Source organism: Chenopodium album, chromosome 11 (genome assembly GCF_948465745.1).
Source record: "Chenopodium album chromosome 11, dcCheAlbu1.1, whole genome shotgun sequence".
NCBI lineage: Eukaryota > Viridiplantae > Streptophyta > Magnoliopsida > Caryophyllales > Amaranthaceae > Chenopodium > Chenopodium album.
The window spans coordinates 35,240,022-35,251,736 of record NC_137844.1 but is presented as its reverse complement, the minus strand read 5'-3'; the positions used below and the strand labels follow the sequence as shown (position 1 = coordinate 35,251,736).

The window sequence follows — 11,715 nt, the reverse complement described above, 5'->3', positions numbered from 1 at the left end:
CAGCTTAAATTATGCAAATTCAATTAGCCAACAGATTTTGCAGACATGAAATCATTTAAAGTAAAATAATTTCTGTAAAAAGTTTCTCAATATCTTATCTGCACATAATTTTTTCTACAAAAGTATTATATTCTATCAATCTGTTATCTGTCAACAAGAAATAATATCCATGAAGTCTGCCTGGAGTATAATAATGGTCGGAGTAATAGAAAATACATCCAAGAAAAGACAAATGGACCAGAAACATAAAAAGAAATAAGGCATGTGCATACAAAAAAGTTACAAGCTCACCTTTTTCAACATCAATTGCATCCTAATGTTTCTGCAGCTCATCCAACATTCCAACATATCCATAATGTCAAGCACAATACCAGGGTTGTGTAACAGCAAAAACTAGTTTGCACTTATGCATACAATTCCAAATCTCTCATATGTTTTTCCTTTTAAAATTCTTTGGACCAACTAGATTTGTCAAGGAAAGATTCATCTTATCCAGAAGAGAAGCCGCAGCATTCAACATCCCCATTTTTTTAAAGTTAGAAATCAATGACCTGTAAATGTAGATTGAGGGACGGACTTGCCTACTCTTCATAGCACTAAAAAGTCGCAATGCTTCTTCAATGTAACCTGATCGACCAAAGCTCTCAATCAATGCAGTATTAGTTCTCAAATCTGGGATGAGACCATTCTCATCCACTTCCCTCATATATAATAAACAGAGATCTAATCTTCCCAATTTCTGTAGATGGTTTAACAGAGTATTATATGTGACTATATCTGGAATTATCTTAGCCTCCTTCATGGAACCAAACTCCCGCAGCATGTCATCCACCAGGCCAACTCGACCTAACAACCGAATAATTGTATTGTAAGTGACCAAGTCTGGCTTGGATTCTAGAATTTTCATATGATCATAAATTATTAAGGCTTTTTCAATCTGCCTACACTCTGCAAAGGCATAGATCATCCTGTTTAAAACCAGGGCACCACAATGAGATGTCAGCTGAGATATTTCTCTGACAAAATTGAGTAGCAGAGAGTGATCATCTGTGACAGCAAATGCCTTGGCAAGATTGAAATAAGATTTTGAACTCATTCATTTGGAGGAAACCAATAATTCTTTAAATATTACAATCGAAAGTTCAACATCTTGCCATTCACTAGTAGCAGCCAAAAGTATATTATAGGCATCAGGCCCAAGTAAAATATGTTTTTTGTGTAAAAATTGCAACAGTTCAGTAATTGCTGAAACATAACCAGATCTACATAGCCTTTCAATGTCATCACATATTTTCCTATTGCAAATATCAGTGTTTTCAAAAGTGCAAAGAATACGATTCAGGATATCATCGGTCACTTCTAGTTTATCAGGAAAGCTATTAGTTACAAGCGGCCTAAATGGAGCTTTGGAACGGCCAAGCATACGGAAGAATGGTCACATTCGAGTACCAACTGATGCAATATTTGTCTGTAAAAGGAACATGTTCAATCATAAAAAATATTTCAACAAAGTCCAATATATAAGATGCATATGTGATGAACGATTCATTACAAAAATGAGAACGGATCAAGAATTAGGCTCCTTAACTCAGCTTCACTAGACTAGCATAACCCCTATTTAGCTTAAGTTATTCAAACCTAAGGCTTGTTTCTCTGATACAAGTACATCCGCGAAGAAATTCAACACATACTACTATTTAATACATTCTAATCAAAAATTAAAACAGTACTCCCTCCATATTAGGCCACATATCCTTTTTGGTACGTCCTAAATCAGGTCACTCTTAATATCTTGCAAGTTAAAAGTATGAATATTCCATATACTCTTAACATCTCTAAGATTTGATACATTAATCACAATGAAATGCTTGACATCGACAAATGTTAAAATTACCAAAGGTAACTATGTTATTTTAATTCAATTCTTTAATTTTAACCTTAAACCAAATGTGGCCTATTAAAATAATACAGTGGAATACTCGCAAATCCAATGGAGCTTTGTGCCACCAATGTGTTACTTCTGATTACAAGTGCATGACATAAAAATGAAGAAGATCGCCATACAGTTTATGTCACTCCAAATTTCACATAACACAAGATAATAAAATCACAAATGCCATTTAAAAGTTAATTTTCAAATTTAATCCACTAACTCTAATTCAGAACTTCAATGAATAAATAGCAAGAAACAATCAGAAGAAAAAAAAAATGGCAATAAAATTAAATAGATATGAATGAAAATATGATATAAATGGCATTTTCCCACTTACCCCAGATAAATTATTACCAAAAGCAGAAGAATTTGATACGAACTCGATGTCGTATTTCTTCCAAAATCCAATAGTTTTGGCGAGGTGTGAACCACCAATTACAAGTGACGATTTTCTATCGACATTTGAATTTGCAATTGAAGAAAACAAGAGAAAGGAAATTGTTCCAGTAATCTGGGTTTTTCTAAATGTTCTTGAAGTGAGTTACATGCTAGAAATTTGATGAATTGGGTTTTATTAGTAAAGAAAAAAAAAAAAAAAAAAACCAACGACAATTAGAGATTCGAAAAAGGGGTTTAGGGTTTAAGAATGAACAAGCATTTAATGTTTAATGTTCGTTTGCTCAGAGCCTTGAGTTAGAGAGCTGAACTTTCATAGAGGTTGCAACTGACGTTCTGAAACATACAGGCGCATAGCACCTATTTATTATGCACGTAAATAGTAGAGTATTATGGAATTTTTATTACTTTTTTCATTACTTCTCTACGGTGGTACATTTTTGTGTATAATTATGCATGTATAATATATTATTAAAGTATAAGCTGTTTTAATTGTATTTTTTTGTGAATTATTCTTCATGATTTTTCTCTCAGGCATGCTTGTGAGCACTAGAACTAAAGCAAGAGGCCGAGTGCACGACCATCATTATGGTGCGTGAGCGCAGCAGGGGGCATGAGTGGCACACCATGTGGTGCGCGCGCGCACACCCTGTAGACATCTACTTTTGGCCTCCTATCCCGACATGAAGTGCTATGACGATAAATAAAACCATCTTTGTGTTGAATTAACGTGAAAAATGCTTATGGACAACTGATTGAGCCACAAAAATACAAAACATCTAGCCTAAACCAAAACAAAATGAATTAAAGTCCAAATTAACTAAACCCGATCATAATTAAGCTTAAGTCCGAGGTTAAAACCTAATTTTGATGGATTTAGAGGCGCCTAGGTTAAAAATTAAAGCGGCCGTAGAAAAATCCGCACGCATCTCAAAAATTCGCGCTGGTCTAGCGCGACAAACTTACAAGGTTGCGCGTGACACCCAGCACAACCTCTAGTGATGCGCTTGCGGAAGATTCAGAATTTCATAAAAATATAAAATCGAATCTTACCATAATTCCGCGCGCAAGACATCCAGTTGCGCTGCCCTTAGCAGCGCTGAATTACTTGCGCTGGGCAGTCGCGCGTAACCCATTCAGATGCGCGCGACACCTGCTGCGGCAGAACACTCGAAACCCTAAACACACCCATTCCCTATAAATAGAATACGAGACTCAAAACAGACAGAAAATAACCCGAAACTCTGGCAGAAACTTTGTGAACTTGTGTACTCTTAACCCTCTTGTCCTAAACACTCACCCCTTTATTACTTGTTACTACGGTGGAGGTTCCCGAACAAGAAGGAATCCATAAGTGTTCTAAATGAAGATCTAGCAAGGAAAAGTGGTAAATTCTCGAGCACTTAGATCAATCATCTTTTCTTTTTTTGTTTAAACAAACCTTTAATTGATTAATTAGTGTTGTTTGACCACTTTAAACAAACTTTTAATTAATTAATTTCACTTAGTATCTTGCGTTAAATAAAGAATAGAATTGAATAATTAATTGTGAAAAAGGAAGAGCTAGTAGAGGCCACACTAGGGCTAAAATAACGATTTCCCCCTAAAGGGAACGTTATTTTAGTACCCTCGCTCCCGAACTCATTTCTGGTATAAGTAGAACAATTTGGGCATGGGTAAACTTACAATTCGTGCAAAATATCTCTTGAACTCTAATTGGGAGAAAGGCATGAACGAGCTTTATGAATTTTCCTAAAACTCATTGGCGACTCCTTACTAGTTTCTTACAAAAAAGCATAATGATAGGATCAACTCTAATTCAAGGTCTCCCAAACAGTCAGGAATTCAAATCCTAATACAACCTAACAAGTGTAAAGTCCTAGACTTTTAAATGGTCGTGGGCATATAAGGAGAAGGATCCCCTACGATGGGCACACCCTCTTGTGCGTGCGCACCATAGGTTGGTCAGCTACTTTGCTCCCTTACTATATATACTTGAGACCTTTCTATTTTTGAACAACTTTATACTAGCATGGAATTTCTCTCATATTTTAGCTTAGGTTGAGAGCTTCTCTCTCTAGAGCTAGGGTTAGTTTAGGAGTAGATTTAGAGAGAGAAAGTGAGGGATTTCATTGGGGATTTGAGAGATTGAAGATTCAAGGTGACAATTGTATTGAAGATCTCCATAATCAATCAATGAGGATTTCTAACTCTATCTCATTTTATTGCTTTGTTTAATTTCATGTTTGCTTGGTTTGATTTTGATGTTTGTCCACTAGTTTGAGGATAATAAGGAAGGCCAAAATGTTGATGAACCCCATGCTTTTTCAACATCTTTTGAAAGGCATTGTGCACAAAATGCGAGCCATTGTCACTTATCAACGCCTTGGAAACACCGAATTTTGGGAAAATGATTTTTTTGAACAATTTCATCACCACCATGTGGTCATTTGTTGGGGAGGCAATGGCCTCAACCCATTTCAACACATAATCCATCGCCACAAGAATGTATTGGTTCCCAGAAGAAGAAGGAAGTGGTCATATGAAATCAATTCCCCACACATCAAATACTTCCAGCTCAACGATAGGTTGTTGAGGCATCTCATTTCGCTTTGAAATGTTCCCGGTTCGTTGACATTGATCACATGACTTGAACCTCATGTATCCTTGAAGATATGAGGCCACCACAAACCACTTTGAATAATCTTAGTAGCGGTTTTAGAAACACCCATATGACCATCACTAGGATCTGAGTGGCACGTCTTCAAAACGCACCTCCTCATTTAGTACACAACGCCTTAGCAAGCCATCAAGCCCTCGTTTGTACAAGATGGGATCATCCCACAAATAGTGCCTAGCCTCTCTCTTGAGCTTATTTCTTTGATTCTTGGAGAATAAAGGCGGAAACTCCCCATATGCAAGGAAATTGACCAAATCGGCAAACCATGGGAGCTCCTTCACATCAATGGCATACAAGGAGTCAATAAGCATCCTCTCCTCAATTGGAAAACCATTATCGTGGATTTGGGAATCTTAAAGGCAAGAAAGATGGTCCGCCACAACATTTTCCGCTCCTTTTTTATCTCTAATCTCTATATCAAAAGTTTGAAGTTCGAGCACCCAACGGATCAACCTAGGCTTAGATTCCTTTTTGGAAAAAAGGTATTTGAGAGCCGCATGATCCGTAAAGACAATGGTCTTAGAACCCAACAAGTAACAACAGAACTTTTCAAAAGCATGCATTGCCAAGAATTCCTTTTCCGTTGTTGTGTAGTTCCTTTGAGCTCCATTAAGGGTTTTTGACATGTAGTAGATGACATGGAGCTTCTTATCCACCCTTTGACCTAACACTCCCCCAATGGTCGTTTCACTAGCATCGCACATTAATTCGAAAGGCAAATCCCATCTCGGGGCTTGGACAATGGGAGTAGAGATCAAAGCTATTTTCAACTTGTTAAAAGCTTCCAAGCATCTATCATCAAATACAAATACGACATCTTTTTGAAGAAGATCATTGAGAGATTCTGCAATAAGAGAGAAGTCCTTAATGAATCTTTTATAGAACCCGTCATGCCCTAAGAAAGATCTCACTCCTTTCACATTAACTGGAGGTGGAAGCTTTTCAATCACTTCAATCTTCGCCTTATCCACCTCTATTCCTTTGTGGGAGATCTTGTGACCAAGGACAATTCCCTCCTCAACCATGAAATGACATTTCTCCCAATTCAAAACCAAACTTACTTTCTCAAATCGAGCCAAACATTTCTCAAGATTCTCAAGGAAAGCTTCAAATGAAACACCACCTACCGAAAAATCATCCATGAACACCTCCATTTCTTCTTCCAAAATATCTCCAAATATGCTCATTGTACATCGTTGGAAAGTGGCGAGGGCATTGCAAAGCCCAAATGGCATTCTCCTATAGGCAAAAGTTCCATATGGACAAGTAAAAGTTGTTTTCTCTTGGTCATTTGGGTGAATAGGAATTTGAAAAAACCCGGAATATCCATCAAGAAAACAATAATACTTGTGCCTTGTTAGTCTTTCAAGCATTTGATCAATGAAGGAAAGGGGAAAATGATCCTTTTTGGTGGATGTGTTTAGACATCGATAGTCTTTACACATTCGCCATCCCGTGACCGTCCTTGTAGGAATGAGTTCACCTCTCTCATTCTCTACAACGGTCATGCCTCCTTTCTTTAAGACAACGTGGACCGGGAAACCCATCTAGAGCTAGAGATGGGGAATATGATTCCCGCATCCAATGGCTTAGTGATTTCCTTCTTAACTACCTCCCCCATTTGAGGGTGTAGCTTTCGTTGCCTTTCAATGCTAGAAGAGGCGCCCTCCTCAAGAGTGATATGGTGTGAACATAAAGCTGGGCTTATACCTTTAAGTTCATCAATTGTATAACCCAAAGCACCTTGGTGCCTTCTCAAAACACCACATAACTCTTAAGCTTGACTCTCACTTAAGGAGGAGCTAATAATAACGGGATAAGTAGAATTGGGGCCCAAGAATTCATACCTAAGGTGTGATGGTAGAGGTTTGAGCTCTACCATTGGGACACCTTTACCTTTCTTAGTTGAGGCTGCTTGCAATGCATCTTGACTTGAGATTCCCATGCAAATATGATCATCACTCTCTTCCATTCTCTTATCAATGACTCTTTCAAAGAATGTCATTTCCTTGCCATGCTCACCTATCTTTTCCTTATTCAACTAAACACACTCAAGGGGATCATTAGAAGTGAGCAAGTGCTCATGCATGGAATTCACAATATTATCCAAGATTTCAACTCTCATGCAATTTTCAAGTGAAGAAGAAGGATATTTCATGCTTTCATTTAAATCAAATTCAATGACTCTTCTCCAACTTTGAGAGAAATCTTAGCACTTTTAACATCAATCACTGCACCCGAGGTAGCAAGGAAAGGTCTACCAAGTATGATAGGAATATTGGCATCCTCATCCATTTTAAGAACAACAAAATCAACCGGAATTACAAACTTTCCTACCCTCAAAGGAACATTCTCTACCTTACCTTTTGGAAACTTAATTGATCTATCGGCTAGTGGCAAGGTAATATTTGTAGGCAAAAGTTCCCCTAACTCAAGTCTTTGATAAACCAAAAATGGCATAAGGCTAACACTAGCTCCTAAGTCACACAAGACATTATCAATTTGCAACTTCTAGATAGCACAAGGGATAGAAAAGTTCCCGGGGTCCTTCAACTTGGGCGGCATCTTGTTCATAATGATTGTACTGTAATTCTCGGTCAAGCAAACTATTTCCACCATATCACAAGTTCTTTTTCCACTCAAGATGTCCTTAAGGAATTTTGCATAATTCGGCATTTGGTCAACGACATCGATAAATGAAAGGGTAAGATGAAGTTGCCTAAGCATCTCTATGAATTTACCAAACTGTTCATCTAATTTTTGCCTATTGAACTTTTGGGGATATGGGAGCTTGTGTTTGACAACTTCTCTTACTTTCTATTTTCTTTTTCAATTGGTTTCTCACTTACATCCTTACTCAAAGAGCTTTTTCCTTCCTCATCCTCAACCAAAACTTCCTTAGGACTCTCCTTAGCCTCACTCTTCTTAGGCACTACATTCTCAAGAATCCTACCACTCCTTGTCACTATGGCATTAATTGGTCTCTTGAGATCTAAACCTTGAGATGGTAGAGAAGAAGGGCTAGCATGCTCTTTCAAAACATTTGCCAATTGAGAAATTTGATTCTTCAACATCTTACTATGAGTCATCATGTCATTATACTTCTTATCACTAGATGACATGTAAGTGTTCAACACCTTGATTTGATTTTCAATTAAGGGTAGGGCTGGCAAAACATAACCCGACCTGAACCCGACCTGAAAATAGTAAGTTAGGGTTGAGATTTTCAACTCGAAATCTTAAATGGGTAGACATGAACCCGACCTGAATTTAAATGGTAAGGTTGAAAATTTCAACCCGAAAATAACCAACTTAAGCCGAAAATAGTAAACTGGAAAAGAGTTAAAAACATAAAAATAAAAATAGAAGAAATAACCCATCTCAATTGCCCAAAGTAAATATATATCTAAAGCCCTAGTAAAACATTAGCCGCCTCTTTCATTCTCTCTCTATCAATTTTCATTTTTTTCTCTCTCTTCATCTTTCAAGAGTCTCAAGCTCTTTATTCTCAACACTCTGCTTAAATAATTGTCCAAAGCTTCTCTTCTCCACGATTCAAGCCTTAGCTTCAAGATAATTTCATTTTGCTTTTTACGGCTTTTCATTATCGTATTTTTTCGGGAATACATTATAGCTTTAGATGAATTAGATGTTGTTTTTCTTTTTTAATAAGGTAATTTCGATGTTGTTTCTTTGAAATATTGTTCATGGTAATTTCGATCTATAATGTCATCAGATTGTTTATTTTTTTGCTTTAATTTGAAGATGTAACTTCAATTTTATTTGAACTTGGTACTTTATTATTGTAAATTTCCATTTTAATGCTTCAATTCATATTAGATATTGGTAAAATTAAGCTTAATTTAACTGTAAATTTGTAATGGATGTCAAATCTGGGTAAAAATTGAATTATAGACGATTTTTGTAATATTGCAAAAAAAAAAAAAAAAAAAAAAAAAATATCGGGTTGACCCGAACCCGAAAAAATTAAGTTAGGGTTGAGAATCCTAACCCGAAAAGTTAATCAGGTCAGGGTGTTTTGACCCGAACCTGAAAGTGACCCAACCCGACCCGATTGCCACCCCTAATTAAGGGTTAATGTATGAACAATTTGTTATTTTGTATAAGTTTTTGGAGGAAAATTCTATAGTGTGGACATCCTCAATTGGAGATTCTTATCGAAAAACTCAGAGTGGTAGTGCTACTCAAAGTTCTTGGGGTTTTATGGTAGTTTTTTCCAATAAATAAATAGTGGTTATTCTCAAAATTGGTCATTTAAATGGTAGTTTTTGACAAAATATTTAGTGCACCACTAACCCTCATTAAAAAATGTATCAATTTGCAAGCGCTACAACATTGTCATTTTTGTGGGAAAATGGAGTGAGAGAGATGAGATCTGAAAGACGATGAAGAAATAGGTTGAGATTTAAAGAGGCCAGAGAGAGAAATATATGGGGGAAAAGGAAGAGGAGGATGAAGATGAAGATGTTGGTGTTGGTGTTGGTGTTGATGTTGATGACTTAGGGTTTATGATTTGGTGAACAAATTAGAAAAGATGAATTAAATTTGGTGAATTAAATGAGAAGTTGAAAGTTTTGAATCAAATTGGGTGAAAATCATTAATTAATTAATTCAGATTCATATCTGAACATAATTTTATTTAGTGCTATAATTTTAATTTAAAAATTTTAAGTAAGGATATTTTGATAATTTTATTTAAAAAATTTTAATAAAAATGAAAAAATTTGGAAAGTTGTAGCATAAAAGTTAGTGGTCAACTTATTGTGAAGGCTTCGAGAGTTAATAAAAAAAAAGAGGGTACTCAACTTTGCAAAAACTTGCAAGTTAGGTACTGAAGTTTGGGAAGTAGAAAATAGGGTACTACTCAGGTGACCGAAGGTAACTTTCCTGGTGGCAACCTCCTAGAACCGGTTAAATGAAGTTTTATTTCCTTATTTTTTTTAAAAATTCCAACTGATAAATCTACCTTGAAATAACAAAACGTTATTACTCTTTCTAAAATCAAACTCAAATAAACAAAAATCAAACTCAAATTATAAAAAATAAAAAAATAAAAAAAAACACCAAACCCAAAAAAAAATTAAGATATGAAATTAACCCCCCAAAAAAATTTCAAACCTAAGATATGAAGTCAAACTCAAATAAACAAAAGTCAAAGCGACAATACAACAAAAACGTAGAAAAAGGAACACACTCATTTTTGAACCAACACCAACCCATTTCGGACCAATCATCACTACCCTCCACTTGCACCAACACCCACCCTCATACCAGCACACCACCCAAAACTCCACCATCACGGGGCCTAGAAAAACCACCAAAAATACAACAAAATACACCATAAATACAACCAAATTAAACCAAAATCACGAAAAAAAGACAAAACAAACAAAACTTAACCAAATATCAAAATTAAACTCAAAATAATAATAATAATAATAATAATAATAATAATAATAATAATACACAAATATCAACATACCTATCTCAAATTTCATCTTCTATGGGTTTATATAGTCAAATTCGACAATAAAAACTTTATATCTAGAATTTTTATAATTCAATTAGACTACTTAAACCACAAATGAAAGTGATGGACATAAAAAAGGGACCCAAAAATATAAATTGAACGACAAAGTGGGAGGTCACAGGTGCGACGAACAGTGAGAAAGAGGAAGGTCTCGTATAATGCTCACGAAGGGGGCAGCCTTCAAATCTTCATTTTTGCGTGTTCATGATCAAGACATGCGATGATGCACGAGAGCGTTAATGCCAAGAATAGGAGCTTGCTTTTTATCTTGAACTCTAGCCAATAGAATGATATGAGGTCTTGTCCTGAGCATCCAAAAGACTTGGAGAACCTTACAAAGTAGATCCCGAGACCCGAACAAAGCCTACAAAAAAGAAAGTAAAGCGAGTGAAGTAGAAAAGACGAAAATACCCTTATTTCATAAGAAATCACAAAATAAGAGAAACGAAGAAACTAAAGCATAAATGAACGAAATTAAGGCATTATTTAAAGAGAAAAGCTATAAAATAGATAAAAAAAAAACGTCCTAAAATGCTACCATATCAGTGCCATAAGTGACACTCATCAGCCGTCTGCTCGTTCGCATTCCCTTCTGTTTAAAATGACGGAATTGGTTTTTAACCATTTGAATTCTAGGTTAACTTTTTCAAAAAGTAACTGTTCGAATTCTTGGGTAGGAAATACGGATTTACTGTTTTTCCCTCATAAATTTTACCTATAAATATAGGATGTTTGACTTCATTTTGTTACTTTGGAACTTTGAGAATTTTAGAGAGAAGTCAGAGCTTTATAGAGAAAGAAACTGACTTCTTCCCTAGCTAGTTTTCAAGAGCTCCCCTGTACGTTTGAGGTTTTCGGTCAGAGTTTTTGAGTTTTCCGGTCAACCTTCGATACCTTTCCAAGTTTTCCCCTTTTTTTCCTCTTTTACTTTGTTTTGTCTTTCATTTTTATTTTTAAATCTGGCTCAACACTCGGCTTCGTTCATTTCTCCTCATGAGGTCGGCCGTTCGCCTAGGACTGAGGAGTCTAGAGTGGACGAGGACGAGTCGTCTCCCTCGTGGAGTGGATCTATTTCTAGTGCGTACCAAGTCACATCCACCTATTCTTCTCTGTCCCTACAGTCACAAATGGCTTAGACCATGCAGACGTACGACA

The 11,715-nt window shown here is 36.1% G+C and overlaps 1 pseudogene; it reads right to left on the bottom strand.

The window, feature by feature from the left end:
• Window positions 1-376: 376 nt before the first annotated feature.
• LOC145566543 (uncharacterized) lies at window positions 377-8,131 on the bottom strand (annotated as a pseudogene).
• Window positions 8,132-11,715: the final 3,584 nt, after the last annotated feature.